We start from the raw sequence: 19,767 nt of genomic DNA on the forward strand, positions 1-19,767 counted from the left end.
TTTTTTTTTTTTCTTACTGATTCATAAAACCCAAGCCTGGAAGCCATTCCCTTATACCACATATAAAGTAACCTCAAATGATTATTATAAAAATTTTTAAAAGATACTTTTATATACAGCCTGACATGCAGAAAGATCTCCACAAAGGTTGATAAAGTATTCAAACCAGCAACGATGTGTTTAAAGAAAAAGGTTAGTGAATTAACTATAACTTTCAAGAAGGCAAAACATTTCCAACCGCTCTACCAGTAAACTAATATACCTATAGAAAACATGTTAGAAAAAAAAAAAAAAAAGCATTTTTTTTTTTGAGATGGAGTCTCCCTGTTGCTCAGGCTGGAGTGTGGTGGTACCATCTTGGCTCACTACAACCCTCTGACTCCCAGGTTCAAGCAATCCTCCTGCCTCAGCCTCTTCTGGGTAGTTGGCACTACAGGCACACACCACTATGCCGGGCTAATTTTTTTGTATTTAGTAGAGATGGGTTTTTGCCATGTTGGCCAGGCTGGTCTCGAACTCCTGACCTCAGGTGATCCACCCATCTTGGCCTCCCAAAGTGCTGAGATTACAGGCGTGAGCCACCGCACCTGGCCAGAAAACATGTAAATTTTTTTTTTAACAGAATAGCATTAGAATCTTTTTTGTGTGTGAGTTAAGAATGTAACTGTGAAGACTGAATTCAATTTGTGAGGCCTTGCTTTCAGTCAGATTAAGTCTGAGAATTAGCCAGAGACACTATTTTCAGGATCTATCACTGTCTACAAGCTCTGCATTTGCAAAACTAAGCCCCCTTATTACTGTCTGCTGCACATTGGCGTACTTGGCTGAAAATGGAAGGCCAACAAAAGAGGTCACAGTACCCTGATTCATACTGAGGAACATATCAATAGCTCCAGTAAGTTTTTCTTTATGCATCAATTTCTTTCAATTCAGCTGGAATAAAATACTGGTTCAGATTTTTCCTAAGCACCCCTGTTTTACTGCAAACTAAAAAAGAAAATTTGAGTCACTAGCCTGTAGAAACAAGATCAGAAATTCAGTCTTTTGGTTTTTTCTTTTGTGCTATTTGTTTTCCCGGTTTCCTGTACTGAGCACATATGAATACATTTATCTACAATTAACACACACATACTTTGTAATTGGGGGAAAAAATTTGTACCAATTGTAGCAACAAGTACCTACAAGAGGACTAAAAAGAAATACAATAATATGTAATTCAACAAAGCGTTGGAAAAAACACACAAAATATAACTAATGAAAGATAACGACTTCAGAGAGAGAAAAAACACAGAATAAATCAGTAGTTTCTAGACCAGTAAGCATACAAATGAGTCTAGGTTACAGATTTCATGGAGGTGTAACAGGTGTTTTACTTTATTAATAATAAAGAGTGCAAACCATGAAGAGCTAACAGTATTTGAATTGCCCGAAATAACACAGCATTACCACTGATAAGACAAAAACTAGGCAGAAATAGGTAACAAATCTAATTTAGTTCTAATCTAGATTTAATTTATATTGTTAGATCAAAAGCATCTTGAAAGCAGAATACACCTTTTTAAATACCCAAAGAACATCTTACAAAATTTATGTAAATATTAGGACACAAAGAAAACCATGATGAATTTCCAAAATCAGAAGTAGCTGAGTCAGGCTGGGCATGGTGGCTCACGCCTGTAATCCCAACACTTTGGGAGGCCAAGGCAGGCAGATCACCTGAGGTCAGGTGTTTGAGAACAGGCTGGCCAACATGGTGAAACTCCGTCTCTACTAAAAATACAAAAAATATTAGCCAGGTGTCATGGCGCATGCCTGTAATCTCAACTACATGGGAGACTGAGGCAGAAGAATAGCTTGAACCCAGGAAGTGGAGGCTGCGGTGAGCTGAGATCACGCCACCACACTCCAGCCTGAGTAACAAAGTGAGACTCCACCTCAAAAAATAAAAATAAAAGTAAGTAGCTGAGTCAATAACCAGCATGATTTTGGCTCACTGTAACCTCCACCATCCAGGCTCAAACAATTCTCCCGCCTCAGCCTCCCAAGTAGCTGGGATTACAGCTGCCCACCACCACACCCAGCTAATTTTTTTATTTTTAGTAGAGACAGGGTTTCACCATGGTGGCTGGTCTCGAACTCCTGACCTCAGGTGATCTGCCTGCCTCATTACAGGCATGAGCCACCGTGCCAGGCCTCCAAAGGGATTTTAATGGATCCAAAATATAGAAAAAGTGTCAAATTTGTATTTACAAAATGAGTATAATATTGGTGCCAAAAAACTTCGGAAAAATCTCATATATAAATACAGATAAGAAAATCCTTGATTTAAAAAAAAAAAAGTGACAACCAAAATTACCAGTACATTTTAGGAATAAACCATGTCCAAATGAGATTTTTTGCATAAAAACCAACACTAACAATTCTGTTGATATAATTCAGCATGCATTAAATGCTCAAAGGAGAAAAATCATACGGCTGTCTCCTTTACATGAGTTTTTAAAAACAAAAAAAAAATATCAAATACCACACCATGCTGACTAGTGGAGAGACTACGCAAGTATTCCCATGAAGGACAGCAACAAGACAAAGATGTCCATTATCACAACTGCTTAGCATTGTTATTTCATATTAGATGGGAGAAATAAAAAGTATAAAAACTCAGATAAGAAACTTTCCCAGGAAAACCCAAAAACTGACAAGGAATGCTATAAAGTATTTCTGGATACAAAATTAACATTCTGAAACAAACTAATACTCTGAAACATCCTTCATATATACATGGCCAGATAATAAATATAATGTGCTGAAACAAGAGAACTGCTTAAGCCCAGGAGTTCGAGGTCAGCCTGGGCAACATTGCAAGATTCCATCTCTTTAAAAAAAAAGAAAGAAAGAAAAAGAAATATAAGAGAAACACACAACATATCAATATACCACAGCAGTTAAGAACTGGGAATAAACTGAAGACATAAAGAGAGAAAACTAAAGCTGTACTGAAAGACACAAAAGAAAACTTAGACAACTAGAAAAACATACAATACTCTTGAGCAGGACATTCAACATTATTAAGATCAATTCTAAGTTGCTATACAAATTTGCCATGATCCAAATGAAAACTGAAATACTATGTTTTCCTTTTTTTTTTTTTTTTTTTTTAACTAGACAAGCTGATTCTAAAGTTCATGTAAAAATAACAAGCAGCCAGGCGCGGTGACCCATGCCTGTAATCCCAGCACTTTGGGAGGCCGAGGTGAGTAGATCACTTGAGGTCAGGAGTTTGAGACCAGCCTGGCCAACATGGTGAAACCCCGTCTCTACTAAAAATACAAAAATCAGCTGTGGCAGGAACCTGTAATCCCAACCTACTCCAGAGGCTGAGGCAGGAGAATCACTTGAACCTGGGAGGCAGAGGTTGCAGTGAGTTGAGCTCACGCCATTGCACTCCAGCCTGGGCAACAAGAGCAAAATTTCCTCTCAAAAAAAAGAAACAATTAAGCAAACGCAGAAAAAAAAAAAGAAAAAACCTCCAAAGAAAATGGAGACTAGCCTATCAGATATTAAAATATTAGAAGATACAACACTGAAAGCTGGGTTGTATTGGTACAGATACAGATTAATGGAACAAAGTAGAAATCCCTAAAAATACCCAAAATATAAACATTTGGTATATAACAAAGCTGTTTTTTAAAATCAAGTCATGGAACAACTGGGTAGTCATCTAGAAAAAAGTAAAATCCGATGCTTGCTTCACACTGCATACCAAAATAAATTCCAGATGGATCAAAGGTATAGTAACATTATGCAACTGATCAAATTACAAATACTATTTTCACTCTACACATACAGCTGGTGAGCCAAAATTACCTAATTCTAAGACTTCAAATCTAAGAAAATACTTGGCTTATGAAAAACTCAGAAAATGAAGGGTTTTTTTTTTTTTTTAAGTCAAGATGCTGTAATACATGTTTTCTCACTAAATGAATTTAGTCTTAATTTTTTCTTTTCTTTTTTTTGAGACAAGGTCTCACTCTGTCACCCAGGCTGGAATGCAGTGGCACAATCTTGACTCACTGCAGCCTCAACCTCCTGCGCTCAAGCAATCATCCCACTTCAGCCTCCAGAGTAGCTGGGATCACCCAACACCACGCTCAGCTAATTTTTTGTAGAGATGGGATTTTGCTGTGTTGCTCAGGCTTAGTCTTAATTTTCAAATGAAGTTTTACCAAAGTTATTAATTGTAAGGTATACTTAAGGCTTATAAGCAAAGCAACTAGTGTCTACAACCAAACCGCCCTGAACGCTCCTGATGTTGTCTGATCTCAGAAGCAGGGTTAAGCCTGGTTAGTGCTTGGAAGGGAGAAACACAACTAGTGACTGAATACAAAGTTCATTTCACATAGTTTAATAAAAAACAGATTACAGTTGAAAAGCAACTCCCTAAAAATTACAAAGTGACAAATAAGTACATACAGAGATAAAATAGTATTGTAAAAGCAAATTATTGACCCAAACTGATTTTTTTTTTTTCTTTGAGATGGAGTCTCACTCTGTCGCCAGGCTGGAGTGCAGTGGCGCGATCTTGGCTCACTGCAACCTCTGCCTCCCGGGTTCAAGCGATTCTCCTATCTCAGCCTCCTGAGTAGCTGGGACTACAGGCACCCGCCGCCACACCTGGCTAATTTTTGTACTTTTAGTAGAGACGGGGTTTCACCATATTGGCCAGGCTGGTCTCAATCTCTTGACCTCGTGATCCTCCCGCCTCAGCCTCCCAAAGTGCTGCGATTACAGACATGAGCCACTGTGTCCTGCCGACCCAATCTGATTTCTTAAGAACTGCAGCTGGGCCAGGCGCAGTGGCTCAAAAATGTAATCCCAGCACTTTGGGAGGCCGAGACGGGCGGACCACGAGGTCAGGAGATCGAGACCATCCTGGCTAACACGGTGAAATCCCGTTTCTACTAAAAAAATACAAAAAACTAGCCAGGCGAAGTGGCGGGCGCCTGTAGTCCCAGCTACTCAGGAGGCTGAGGCAGGAGAATGGCGTAAACCTGGGAGGCGGAGCTTGCAGTGAGCTGAGATCTGGCCACTGCACTCCAGCCTGGGCGACAGAGCAAGACTCCGTCTCAAAAAAAAAAAAAAAAGAACTGCAGCTAATTCCAAAACGGGTCAATAAAATCCAGACAAAGACTTTCCTTAGCTCTGGTCTCCTCTTAATCCTCCAACCATCTAGTACAGTGTCTAACCTTTAGCAGGGGTGGCTTTTCACTTACTCTCTCCCTTCAAACTTCCTGAAAATTTAATAGATAATTGTATAATTAATAATTCTACCCAATATGTAATTTGAGAATACAACTAGATGAAACAATATCTTTAAAATGAAAAGGCTAAAACAATAATCTCTTATAGTTACCAAAAAAAGTCTGAAATTATAAGTCTTACGAGACTACCATAATGGAAGTACAGGAAAGTAACGATCAGTTAAAAATCAGAATGGGAGTCATGACATCAAAGCATTAGTCAGGGCTAGGTGTGATTGCTCAGGCCTGTAATCCCAGCACTTTGGGAGACTGGAGGATCCCTTGAGCCCAGAAGTTCAAGACTAGCCTGAGCAACATAGTGACAACCTGTCTCTACAAAAATACAAAAACTGGCCATGTGTGGTGGCACACGCCTGTAGTCTCAGCTACTCAGGAGGGTGAGGCGGAGGACCACCTGAGCCTGGGGAGGTCGAAGCTGCAGTGAATAGTGATGGTGCCACTGCACTCCAGCCTGCACTCTCACTCTGGGTAACAGAGTGAGACTTTGTCTCAAAACAGAATAAAAATAAAAATAAAAAATAAAAGCATTAGCCAATCAGAAATTTCAAGTCAGCATCTTAACCAATTCATTACAATTTACTTAAAGTATTTTATTCAGAGAGTTCGGTAAAAGTGCAGTGTCCTCAAGAGGAAATCTGACCACGAACCTATCAATTTAATTCTTGCAACTGAATAAACACTGGTTGGCAAAAAAATAATGTCAAGAAGTTATTGAACCAAAAATATTTCCTTCCCAACTCCAAAACTCGTATCACAATTCATACCAGAAGGCAAGAAAGACAAGAGCACCCTGGACAATTAAAAGACTTGTAGAACCAGTAAAAACCTCTGAAATAAACAAAAGAACTTTTAGGGCTTCTTCCATAAAATGAGACTACTGGAATAAATGATCTCTGGAATTCTTTCCAGAATTAAAGGACTAGAGATAGATTATTTTCTAACTATGAATTTCACTGGTTTTTCTAGTCTTAAACATATAAAAAAGATAGCACAAGACTTCATCTTAATTCCGAGGGCACATAAAAACAAACGGGTGTTTTCTTCTAAAAAAAAAAAAAAAAAATTGGGTGTGGACTGTGTATACTTAACTCAGAAAGACAAGTATACTTGACTCAGCAAATATGTACAATTCACACCCTTTTTTTTTTTTTTTAAGAAGAAAATCCTTACTATTTGGCACTATTTTACTCTAAAAGTAACTAATACAATACTAACGGGTTAGTTTTTTGTTGTTGCTGTCTTGAGACAGAGTCTTGCTCTGTCCTCTGCACTCTGGAGTGCAGCAGTGAGATTCTTGTGCTTCAGCCTCCCGAGTAGCTGGGATTACAGGTGTGTGTCATCACACCCAGCTAATTTTTGTATTTTTAGTAGAGACAGGGTTTCACCATGTTGCCCAGGCTGGTCTCAAACTCCTGACCTCAAGTGATCCGCCCACTGTGGCCTCCTAAAACGCTGGGATTGCAGGCATGAACCACCATGCCCAGTCTCTAACTGATTAATTTTAAAACAAAGAGAAGTTACCATACTAGAAGCTATTAATTTAACCTGAAATAAGTAATCGCAAACATAATTTTTTGTTCTTCTTGGAGTCTTCAAACTCAGTGGATTGTATCATTCTGTTTCCATCATGTGAAACCTGAATGATTTTTCCCACAGAAGTAAGTAATAGAGCCTTGTTCACAAAACTTGAAAAATCAAATCCCCAGGGGAACATTGTAGGACTAAAGGAAAAACAATATAAGGATGGAACAACTTCACACGGTGTCAAAGATTTATGGGGAGAGAAAACGGGTTCTTAAGTAATTTCACATGCTTAGGAAATATGTGTATGCTAAAAGAAATACCAGATGTCTTTATTTAAAGTTCTATTAAATATTTAAGAAACAGATTATTCCTATTTTATTTAACCTATTCCAACACATAAAACGGGAACAAATATATACTTGCAGCTTATCAATTTATTCAGGATTTGTTTATTGTCTGTCTTCCCCACTAGCCTTTAAGCACTACGAGGACAAATACCACTTCTGTCTCATTCACCATTACACCAAGCATAGTGCCTGGACACAGTAGTGCTCAGTAAGTCCTGCTGAATGAATGTTGCTGAATTTCAAGTTCTCATATGAGATCAGCATAATACTGATATCAAAAACTGACAGAAAAAAGAACCAGAAATAAAAGCATATTTAATTTTTGTTAATCCTTGTTTTTAGAGATAGGGTCTTGCTCTGTTGCCCAGGTTGGAGTGAAGTGGCATGAACATAGCTCACTGTAGCCTCAAACTCCTGAGCCCAAAAGATCCTCCTGCCTCAGCCTCCCAAGTATCTGGGACTACAGGAATGCACCACCACACCCAGCTGATTATTTATGTTTTATCCAACGTACCCAAATCCTAATTAAAACAGTAGCAAATTAAACCGCAAAATCCTGACTGTAGCAAACTTTTAGAAAAAGTGATTCAGTTTCCTTCAACACAAAAAGAGCAAGATGAAAAGAGAACCTACAGAATGAAAAAGATCTTAACGAACATATCTCAAGCAATCACAACTTACAGACCCTATTTGAGTCCCAATCCAAATACATGAGGAAAAAACAATAAAACAATTAAGAAAACATGAATATTTGATAATATGTTAGAGAATAAGTTCATTTTCTATAGGTAGGATAATGCTATTATAGTAATTTATGTGATCTTTCAGAGATATACAAAAATAACTTGACAGATTAAATGATATGACTGGGATTTGCTCTAAAATAACTAGGCAGAGGGTATGTATATAAAATTAGATTGACAGTTATTGGGGCTGTATGGTGTTATGATATATACATATACAGACACGGATACACACACACACACAGGTTTTTGACTACAGCTCCTGGCCCGTAACTCCCATAGCCCTTGTTAGAGTCTTTTGTTATATTATTAGGTATGTCAGGCCTCAAAGGCCAGAACTGTCCTAAGGTAGAACTCTATCTCTTCCAATACCCCTTTCTCATTGTGGGTCTTAAGCCCCTCTCCAGGCAGGGCAGGGTGGCTAACTCCTATAATCCCAGCATCTTGGGAGGCTGAGGCGGGAGGATCACTTGAGGTCAGGAGTTTGAGACCAGCCTTACCAACATGGTGAAACCCCATCTCTACTAAAAATACAAAAATTAGCTGGGCGTGGTGGTGCATGCCTATAATCCCAGCTACCTGGAGGTGGAGGTTGCAGTGACCCAAGATGATGTCACCGCACTCCAGCTGGGCAACAGAGTGAAAGTGTCTCAAAAAAAAAAAAAAAAAAAAAATAGAGAGAGGGAGAGTCTCACTCTGTACTCTGGGAGAAGGAATGCTGACATCACGAAGCTTCCATAAAAACTTAAGAGGACTGGATTTGGAGAGCTTCCGGCTAGTTGAACACCTGGATGGAGGTTCGTGGATGGTGACGCCCCAGAGAGGACATGGAAAGTCAGTGCACCTTCCCCCATACCTTGCCAGACAAATCTCTTCATCTGTATACTTTGCAATAGCCTTTAGAATAAATCAGTAAACATAAAAGAGTTTCTCCGAGTTCTGTGAAACACTCTAGCAAATTAAACAAACCCAAAGAGAGGATCAAGGGAACTCCAACACGAGTGAAGCTGGTGGTCAGAAGTACTTGAGGCCCAGACTTGTGACTGATGAGTGCTAGGGGGCAATCTTGGAGACTGCGCATTCAACCAGTGGGATCTGACACTATCTCCAGGTAGGTAGTGTCAGCATTGAACTGCAGAACGCCCAACTGGTGTCAGCTAATTGGTGTATGGGGAAAATTGCCCAAACACTTGGCCACAGAATTCTTTTTCTGTGTTTATAATTGCTGTGGTGGTGTGTGAGTAGAAAAAAATAAGAGTTTTGACAAAGCAGGACAAATCTACATTTTTGTTGTTGTTGTGACAGAGTCTCAGTCTGCCACCCAGGCTGGACTGAAGTGGCACGATCTCAGCTCACTGCAACCTCTGCCTCCAGGGTTCAAGTGATTCTCCTGCCTCAGTATCCCAAGTAGCTGGAATTACAGGTGCACACCACCACACCCGTTAATTTTTGTATTTTTAGTAGGGATAGGGTTTCACCATGTTGGCCAGGCTGGTCTTGAACTTCCTGACCTTCAGGTGATCTGGCTACCTCGCCCTCCCAAAGTGCAGGGATTACAGGTATGAGCCACCATGCCCAGCTGAATCTACTTTTATGAGTTTGGAACTTTCTAAAATAAAGAACTAAAACAAGGCTGGGTGCTGTGGCTCACACCTATAATCCCAGCACTTTGGGAGGCCAGGCTGGTGGATCACCTGACGTCAGGAGTTCGAGACCAGCCTGACCAACATGGAGAAACCCCATCTCTACTAAAAATACAAAAAATTAGCCAGGCATGGTGGCGCAAGCCTGTAATCCCAGCTACTCACTCAGGAGGCTGAGGCAGGAGAATCACTTGAACCCGGGGGGCGGAGCTTGCAGTGAGCCAAGATCACGCCATCACACTCCAGCCTGGGCAACAAGAGCAAAACTCCATCTCAAAAAAAAAAAAAAAAAAAATCACAAAAGCCTATACACAGTTTAACCGTTTTCTTTTTTTGAGACGGAGTCTCGCTGTGTCGCCCAGGCTGGAGTGCAGTGGTCGGATCTCAGCTCACTGCAAGCTCCGCCTCCTGGGTTTACGCCATTCTCTTGCCTCAGCCTCCTGCGTAGCTGGGACCACAGGCACCCGCCACCATGCCCGGCTAATTTTTTTTTTTGTATTTGTAGTAGAGACGGGGTTTCACCATGTTAGCCAGGATGGTCTCGATCTCCTGACCTCGTGACCCACCCGTCTCGGCCTCCCAAAGTGCTGGGATTACAGGCATGAGCCACCGCGCCCGGCCAACATTTTCATAAAGTTCACAATTAAGCAAAAATAAACAGTATATTATTTAGGAATATATATAATGTGGTTTATAAAAGGAAGGAAGTGATAAACCCAAAATTCAGGAGAACAGCTAACCCTGTAGAGTAGTAAAAGGATAGGATAGGACAGAAACAGACAAATAAATAAATAGTAATGTACTGGTAATGCTCTAGTTTTCAAGACAACTAATATGCTTGCAAATGTTTATCATTATGCCTCATAACTTAGATGTTTTACCTTCATATTTTTTCTATATGTTAAACATCATACAATGAAACACTGTAAAGCATACAGCTCTAGATGCTACAAATTCTGTGTAGCAAAAATTAATAGTATTAGATCAGGTTAGCAAACTAAACATCTATCCATTCCAATCGTAATCTCTTAAAAAATAAAATCGTAATAGCACTAACAAACCCCCTCCTAAGAGGATGGTTTCTAAAAGTTATCAAGATACCACAAATGAAGTCTCTACAAAGGAATGAAGATCAGATTGACAGAGAAACAAGCCCTATTCTCCGGAGAAATGACAGATTCTAAGGCCAAGGCCAATCTGAAAGCGCTTTCAATGGCCAAAGATAAAACAACTTGAGCAATAAAATAAATTAATGTGGGACTTTAATCCAAAATATAAACTAAATACTTAAGTCCATACTGATTTCATATAACTGAGACAGGTACTTTACCTGTATATTTTTCCAAAAATCCACAAGCCCAGTCTAATTATAAGGAAAACAGCAGACAAAACCAAATTGAGGACCCTTCTACAAAATACCTGACCAGTTTTCCCCAAAGCTGTCAAATAAATTACCAGGGGGCAGGGGAAGGACTAAGAAACCATCATAGACCAGAAGAAAGAAGATATGACAACTAAACACAATTTAGTTATCCTAAATCGGATGCTGAAATCAAAAAAAAAAAAAAAAAAAATTGTAGAAAACCTGTGTTAGCTGTGGTGGTTCACACCTGTAATCCCAGTACTTTGCAAGGCCAAGGCAGAAGGATCAGATCTCTTCAGCCCAGGAGCTCCAGACCAGCCCAGGCAACATGGTGAAACCCAGTCTCTACAAAAAATAAAATAAAATAAAATAAGTCAGGCCATGGTGGCACGTGCCTGTAGTCCTAGCTATTAGGGAGGCTGAGGCAGGAGGATCACCTGAGCCAGGGGTGATCGAGGTTGCAGTAAGACGTGATCACACCACTGTACTCCAGCCTGGAGAGACACAATGAGACCCTGTCTCAAAAAAAGAAAGAGAGGGAAAAAAAAGAAAAAAAGAAAAACAGGGGAAATCTAAATACAGTCCAGAGTTTAGTTGATACTAATGTACCAAGGTAGGTTTTTCAGTTTTGACAAATATACCATGGTAATGTAAGACGGTTAACATTAGGGAAAACTGAGTTAGGGATAGCCAGGAACTCTCTGTACTCCGTATTATCTCTGAAAATGTTCTGTAAATATAAAATTACTCCAAAACAGAAATAGGGTCTCAAAAAAATTAAAATTAAAAATAAATAATAGGCTGGGCACGGTGGCTCACGCCTGTAATCCCAGCACTGTGGGAGGCCAAGCCAGGCGGATCACAAGGTCAGGAGTTTGAGACCATCCTGGCTAACACAGTGAAACCCTGTCTCTACTACAAATCCAAAAAATTAGCCAGGCGTGGTGGTGTGCCCCTGTAGTCCCAGCTACTCGGGAGGCTGAGGCAGGAGAATTGCTTGAACCCAGGAGGCAAAGGTTGCAGTGAGCCGAAATCACGCCACTGCGCTCCAGCCTGGGCGACAGAGCGAGATTCCATCTCAAATAAATAAATAAATAAATAAATAAATAAATAAATAAATAAATAAATAATAAAAACAAGTCCAAGAACATGATGGTGGAATACGAGGTCCAGGTTCTAGTTACTATCACAGAAATGCTAATTAGTAATTATCCACAGACAAGAATACCTTTGTGAAAATTCCAGAGCCTAGGCCGGGCGCGGTGGCTCACGCCTGTAATCCCAGCACTTTTGGAGGCCGAGGCGGACAAATCATGAGGTCAGGAGATCGAGACCATCCTGGCTAACACAGTGAAACCTGGTCTCTACTAAAAACACAAAAAATTAGCTGGGCGTGGTGGCAGGCGCCTGTAGTCCCAGCTACTCGGGAGGCTGAGGCAGGAGAATGGTGGGAATCCGGGTGGCGGAGCTTGCAGTGATCGCGCCACTCACTCCAGCCTGGGCGACAGAGCAAGACTCTGCCTCAAAAAAAAAAAAAAAAGAAAATTCCAGAGCCTAGTGCTTAAGCACTCCCTTGGAGCACAAATACCAAAAGCCACATTAGAAGGGTAAAAGTGACTTGACTTTTTGACTGCATCGCCCCTCACCAGGCCCACATGGGGCCAGAGAGTGATCCCCTGGGCCGATAGTTTCTGCAGTGGGAAAATGAGAGCCCGAGGCAGACATTCAGCTTCCCCAACTTTCCCAGCTTTCCAGGGTGCTTCCCAGGAGATCCATGTCTGTCGTGCCTCATAGGGAAGAAATGAGAGGGCTAGACCAATGGAGTCAGCTAGGAACAAAGAAGGGGGTGGGGCTCACACCAACTAGTACGCGAATCATGACAATACGAATCATGACAACGAGACCACATCCCTGCCAGTGGCCTCACCCAACCAGAGAGCCCAACCAGCAGCTCTGCCCATCTACAGCATATCTATCCAACAAGCACAGTCAACAGTTGTCCCTGGGTTGGCTCCTGTGCCAGTGGTCCAGTCTGACCTCAACTGAGCACAGCCTATGGCCTCACTTAATCGTATAGCTGAATCTCCAACTCCAAAGGACCAGATAGTCCAACCAGACAGCCCGGCCACAGAACCCATCTAACCTTGGAGAAGGGCCAGCAGCCCTATCCAGGCAAAAAATTCAGCCAATGTCTCCATTCAACAGCAAAACACAACATACAACCCCACCTGATTGCAGAATGCAGCCTATAGTCCTACCCATCCTGACCGGGGAAATTCCAGAGTGCAGCCTGCAGCCCTCCCCAATCACAGAGCAGCCTGGCCTAAACGTGGAGCCCAGCCAGCTGCCCCTCCTAACCTCAGAGCCCAGCCAACAGACCTGCACTGGCCTCAGACCCCAGAGACAAGCCCCACCTAACCTCAGAGTATGGGCAGCTACCAAGTTCAACCAGAGATTCCAGCAGCAAGCCCTGCTTGCCCACAGGTACTACCAGCTGACCCATCCAGAATCCCAGGCTAGGCTGACTGCTGAAGGTCTTTCCTCACAGAAATGAATTGGTAAAGACTAAAAGAGGTGACTACTTCCTCAAATGCACAGAAACCAACACAAGGACAAAAAGATCATTAAGAATCAAGAAGGGGCCAGGCGCGGTGGCTCATGCCTGTAATCGCAGCACTTTGGGAGGCTGAGGCAGACAGATCATGAGGTCAGGAGATTGAGACCATCCTGGCTAACATGGTGAAACCCCATCTCTACTAAAACATACAAAAACTGAGCCAGGCGTGTAGTCCGAGGCAGGAGAATGGCGTGAACCCTGAAGGCGGAGCTTGCAGTGGGCCAAGATCACGGCACTGTACTCCAGCCTGGGCGACAGGGCGAGACTCCATCTCAAAAAAAAAAAAAAGAAAAAAAAATCAAGGAGGCCAGCTGTGGCGGCTCATGCCTGTAATCCCAGTATTTTGGGAGGCTGAGGCAGGTAGATCACCTGTGGTCAGGAGTTCAAGACCAGCCTAGCCAACATGGTGAAACCCCCATCTCTACTAAAACTACAAAAATTAGCCAGGCATGGTAGCACATGCTTGTAACCCCAGCTACTGGGGAGGCTGAGGCAGGACAATTGTTTGAACCCAGGAGGCAGAGACTACAGTGAGCTGAGATCGTGCCACTGCACTCCAGCCTAGGCAACAGAGCAAAACTCTGTCTCAAAAGAAAAAAAAAAAAAAAAAAAGAACCAAGGAAACATGATACCATAAAAGAAAATGAATAAAATGCCAAAAAACAACCCTAAAGAAATGCAGATCTATAGAACTGACTGAAAAAGAATTCAGAATAATCCTCTTGGCCAGGTGCAATGGCTCTCACTTGTAAACTCAGTACTTTCGGAGGCCAAGGCAGACTCACTGCTTGAGCCCAGTCAGTTGGAGACCAGTCACAACATAGTGAAATCCGTCTCTATAAAAGAAAAAAAAAATTTAATAAAAATTAAAATAAATAAATAAATAATCCTCTTAAAGAAGGTCCGTGAACTACAATAAAACACAAATAACCGGCCAAGCACAGTGGCTCACGACTGTAATTCCAGCACTTTGGGAGGCCAAGGCAGGTGGATCACAAGGTCAAGAGTTCAAGGCCAGCCTGGCCAACATAGTGAAACCCCGTCTCTACTAAAAATACAAAAATTAGCCGGGTGTGGTGGCACACACCTGTAGTCCCAGCTACTCAGGAGGCTGAGGCGGGAGAATCACTTGAACCCAGGAGGTGGAGGTTGCAGTGAGCCGAGATTGTCACTGCTCTCCAGCATGGGTGACAGAGTGAGACTCCGTCTCAATTAAACACACACACACACACACACACACAAATAACAATATTAGAAAGACAATACATGAACAAAATGAAAACAAAGAAACAAATAATAAAAACCAAATCTTAGAGTTGAAGAATATAATGAGTGAACCAAATAATTCAATAGAAAACTTCAACAGCAGACTCAATCAAGCTGAAGAATCAGTGAAGCTGGGTATGATGGCTCACACTTGTAATCCCAGTGCTTTGGGAGGCTGAGACAGGAGGATCATTTGAGGCCAAAAGTTCAAGATCAGCCGGGGCAACATAGTGAGACCCCATCTATATTAAAAAAAATTTTTTAGGCCAGGCGCCATGGCTCACGCCTGTAATCCCAGCACTTTGGGAGGCTGAGTAGGGCAGATCACCTGAGGTCACGAGTTCGAAACCAGCCTGGTCAACACAGTAAAACCTTATCTCTACTAAAAATACAAAAAATTAGCTGGGCGTGGTGGTGCACACCTGTAATCCCAGCTAATCGGGAGGCTGAGGCAGGAGAATCGCTTGAACCCCGGAGGCGGAGGTTGCAGTGAGCCGAGATCACGCCATTGCACTCCAGCCTGGGCAATAAGAGTGAAATTCCGTCTCCAAAAAAAAAAAAATTTTCTAATTAGCCAAGCTTATTGGCACACACTTATGGTCCCAGCTACTCAAGAGGCTGAGGTAGGAGGATAAACTTCAGCCTGAGAGGTCGAGACTGCAGTGAGCCATGACCACATCACTGCACTCCAGCCTAGGGGTCAGAGCAAGACCTGGTCTCAAAATAATAATTAATAAATAAATTAAAAGCCAGCAGCTTTTTATAGAAACTTGGCAAACTAATTTTAAAAATCACATGGAGCCAGACATGGTAGCATGTTTGTGTAGTTGCAGCTACTCAGGAGACTGAGGTGGAAGGATCACTTGAGCCCAAAAGTTGGAGGCCAGCCTAGGCAACATAGTGAGACTCTATCTCAAAAAAACAAACAAACAAACAAAAACACACACACACAGCAAAAAATTTGTATAGAAATCCAAAGGACCTACAATCTTACAACTTTGAGAAACTTTCTTTTCTGATTTCAAAATTTATTATACAGCTATGATTATCAAGATAGTGTGATATTGGCATAAAGATAGACAAATACATCAATAGAATAGAACAGGTCCAAATATAAATACGGAAAAAATATTTTAGAAAGGGTAAACTTTTCAACAAAAAGTGCTAAAATAGATATCTATGTGCAAACAAAAAAAATCTTCCGTCCACATGACATCATACATAATTAAGTCAAAACTAATCATAGACAAAAAAGTCAAACCTAAAAGTATAAAACTTCAAAAAGAGAACATCTGGCCGGGCACGGTGGCTCAAGCCTGTAATCCCAGCACTTTGGGAGGCTGAGACGGGCGGATCACGACGTCAGGAGATCAAGACCATCCTGGCTAACACGGTGAAACCCCGTCTCTACTAAAAATACAAAAACTAGCTGGGCGAGGTGGCGGGCGCCTGTAGTCCCAGCTACTCGGGAGGCTGAGGCAGGAGAATGGTGTAAACCCGGGAGGAGGAGCTTGCAGTGAGCTGAGATCCGGCCACTGCACTCCAGTCCGGGCGACAGAGCAAGACTCCGCCTCAAAAAAAAAAAAAAAACAAAAAGAGAACATCTTCCTGACCTTAGATTAGGCAAAAATTCTTAGATATAACAACAAAAGCACAAACCATAAAGGAAAAACTAAAGGGGACTTCAACGAAACCAAAAACTTCTTATAAGACACTGTTAAGAGAAAAAAAAAAAACTTAACTGAATGTATGAAATACATTTAAAAAGACCTCTGTTCTCTTCTGAATCTACTAGTGAAAAGACAAAAGAAAAAAAAATCTGTGTATGTATACGCACAGAAAAAAAGATAAAAATATACAGGGATGAATAAAGTAAGTTTGAGTAAGAAATGTCAGGGGTCAAGTCTCAGTTCTGCAACTTACTAGGTTACGTATCCCTTGCACAAATTAACATCTGAGTTTTAATCAATAAAATGCGAATAATAGGCTGGTCCACTGGTAGTGGCTCATCAGAACTTATTCACAGCAGTGTTACTAACGTTGGTATACAATCCCCCACCGCTAAATTTGACTGGCTTAAAAAAGAAAAATAAAATAGGCATAATAGCAACTATCTCATAAAGTTATTGTAAGGATCAAATGAGATAATGCATACAAAGTGCTCAGAACAATCTGAACACATGGCATAATGTTTTCAATAAATGTGAGCTCCACAAATATTTTATACAAATATTCTAACATCGGATATTTCCAATGGTGGCTTAAAGAAAATTTTTATTTTCTTTTTATACATCTCTGTATTCTAACTTCTCAAAATAGCTATTACATATTCTTAGCAATATAATTTTTAGCCCTCAAAATGAATAAAAAATGAAACAGATAAACCTAACTGTACATAAAATTAGTAAAATGACTAGAGGATATAATTATTTGAAGTGACTTTAGAACTCAGTACTCTAATTGTATACATCAGTAAAATATATTTGTAGTGTTATGACATATATTGGTTTTCATCCACTGTTCCTGGTTCATAATTCCCACAGCCCTAGTAACAGTCTTCTGATAGAATATTGGGTGTGTTAGGTCTCAGGGGCAGGTCTCAGGAAACAAAACCTCTCCCTCTGCCCTACTTTCACCTGCCCCAAGAAAGAACTATAATCTTTCCCCACCTTTCTCACTATGGGTCTTAACACCCACCCCAGCGAGGGGACTGCCCTATACCCTGAGAGAAGGCATGCTGACATCATGAAGCTTCCACAAAAGCCCAAGAGGACTGGGTTCAGAGAGCTTCTGGAGAGCTGAACACCTGGAGGTTCCTGGATGGTGGCACCCAAGAAGGGTAGAGAAGCTCCACACCTCTTTCCCCATACCTTGCTCTATGCTTCCCTTCATCGATATCCTTTGTAAGATCCTTCAGAATAAACAAATAAATTTCAGTGTTTCCCTGAGTTCTGTGAGATGCTCCAGCAAATTAACTAAACCCAAAGAGTAGATTGTGGGAACACCAACATGAAGACAGTGGGTCATAAGATACAGAGCCCCAGACAGGAAACTGGTGTCCAGGGGTGTGCGGGCAGTCTTGAAGACTGAGTCCCCAACCTGAATTGAATTGGAGAACACCCAGCTGGTGTCCACTGCTTGGTGCACAGGGGAAAAACCCCCACACTTTTGGTCACAGATGTGTTCTATGTTGATTATTGTTGTGGTGGTGTCAGAGTGGAGGAGGAATGTGGTCTGAGAATTTCCCCTACACAATATTTTTATTTTATTATTTTTATTTTTATTTTTTTGAGACAGAGTCTTACTCTGTCACCCAGGCTGGAGTGCGGTGGCGTGACCTTAGCTCACTGCAACCTCTACCTCCTGGGTTCAAGTGATCCTCCTGTCTCAGCCTCCTGAGTAACTGGGATTACAGGTGCATACCACCACGCCTGGCTAATTTTTTGTATTTTTAGTAGAGAGATGGGGTTTTGCCATATTGGCCAGGCTGTTCTCAAACTCCTGACCTCAAGTAATCTGCCTGCCTCGCCTCCCAAAGTTCTGGGAATTACAGATGTGGGCCACTGCGCCTGGCCCTCTCTTACACACTATTTTAAGAACATAAAGAACAGCAAAGATTTTAGATTGTACTTATTAGCTATAATAGCAGTATTACTATTTTAAAACCCTTTTTACATGAGTTCAATATAGAAAATAAGTAATTACAGTTGTAAAGAACTAATATTTTTATATAAAAGAGGAAAGGCAAAATATTTAAAGTCCTATAATTCTAAAATCTAAATTACAAATATATTTCTTTGCAGCGGCTAAAAGTTAAACAAATAATAAATATCATTATGAACTTGTGATTTAAAAAAAATACATTAGCCAGGCTTGGTGGCTCATGCCTATAATTCTAGCACTTTGGGAAGCCAAGGTGGGACAATCGCTTGAGGCCAGGAGTTTGAGACCAAACTGGGCAACATAGCAAGACCCCCACCTCTAAAGAAAATTGAAAAATAAGAGTTCAAGGCTGAGAGAGGTTGCTTTTTAAATTGGAAAGTTGAACTAGAACTTCAGATCTTTTTTTTTTTTTTTTTTTGAGATGGAGTCTTGTTCCAGCCCAGGATGGAGTGCAGTGGCCTGACCTCAGCTCACTGCAACCTCCACCTCCTGGGTTCAAGTGATTCTCCTGCCTCAGCCTCCTGAGTAGCTGGGATTACAGGCATGTACCACCACACCTGGCTAATTTTTGTATTTTTAGTAGAGACGGGGTTTCACCATATTGGTCAGGCTGGTCTCACACTCCTGACCTCATGATCTGCCCACCTCAGCCTTCAAAGTGCTGGGATTACAGGCATGAGCCACCATGCCTGGCCTGAACTTTAGATCTTTCAACTCATTGTCCACAGTTCTGCCATTACAATACAAGCTCTCATAGCAAAACACACTATTTAAAAAGTTTATACAGGCCGGGGACCATGGCTCATGCCTGTAATCCCAGCACTTTAGGAGGCCATGGTGGGAGGATCACTTGAGGTCAGGAATTAGAGACTAAGCTGGGCAACACAGCAAAACCCCGTCACTAAAAAAAACTTTTTTAATTAAAAAAAATTAAAATTAAAAAAAAAAAGTCCAAGGCTGAGAGAGGTTGGTTTTTAAATAGGAAAGCTGAACTAGGACTCTTTTTGTTCGCAAATCCACTTTTACTTTTCATTAGTTTAAATCCTTGAGGGGTACAACATCATGTGAATTCTGTGTCCAATGGTATTAGCAGGAAGATTCCTTTGGAATTTGGCACGGACCATGTCTGTTTCCATGGGTGCAAATTACCTTTCCACAGATTACTCTGGTTTTGTTTGGTTTGCCACCAGGAGTCCCTGTGTTGTTCTTTGCTTTGTATACATAAGCACAAATCTCTTGCCCAAATAGAATTCAGTTTCATCTCAGGCATAAACACCTTCAAT

The 19,767-nt window shown here is 41.3% G+C and overlaps 1 protein-coding gene across 6 annotated transcripts in view; it reads right to left on the reverse strand.

The window, feature by feature from the left end:
- The window catches only part of UBAP1 (ubiquitin associated protein 1), a 77,072-nt gene that overhangs the window by 46,700 nt on the left and 10,605 nt on the right, over window positions 1–19,767 (reverse strand). For 2 of the 6 annotated variants that reach the window (XM_026456181.1, XM_026456178.1), the window contains exon 2: window positions 11,186–11,283. The exons of 3 other annotated variants lie outside the window; for them this stretch is intronic. The gene's annotated coding sequence lies outside the window, so the exon portion shown is untranslated. Of the gene's footprint in view, window positions 1–11,160; window positions 11,284–19,767 lie in introns of all 6 variants that reach the window. One more of the 6 variants, XM_026456179.1, reaches the window with a different exon arrangement.

Source organism: Piliocolobus tephrosceles, chromosome 14 (assembly GCF_002776525.5).
Source record: "Piliocolobus tephrosceles isolate RC106 chromosome 14, ASM277652v3, whole genome shotgun sequence".
Lineage (NCBI taxonomy): Eukaryota > Metazoa > Chordata > Mammalia > Primates > Cercopithecidae > Piliocolobus > Piliocolobus tephrosceles.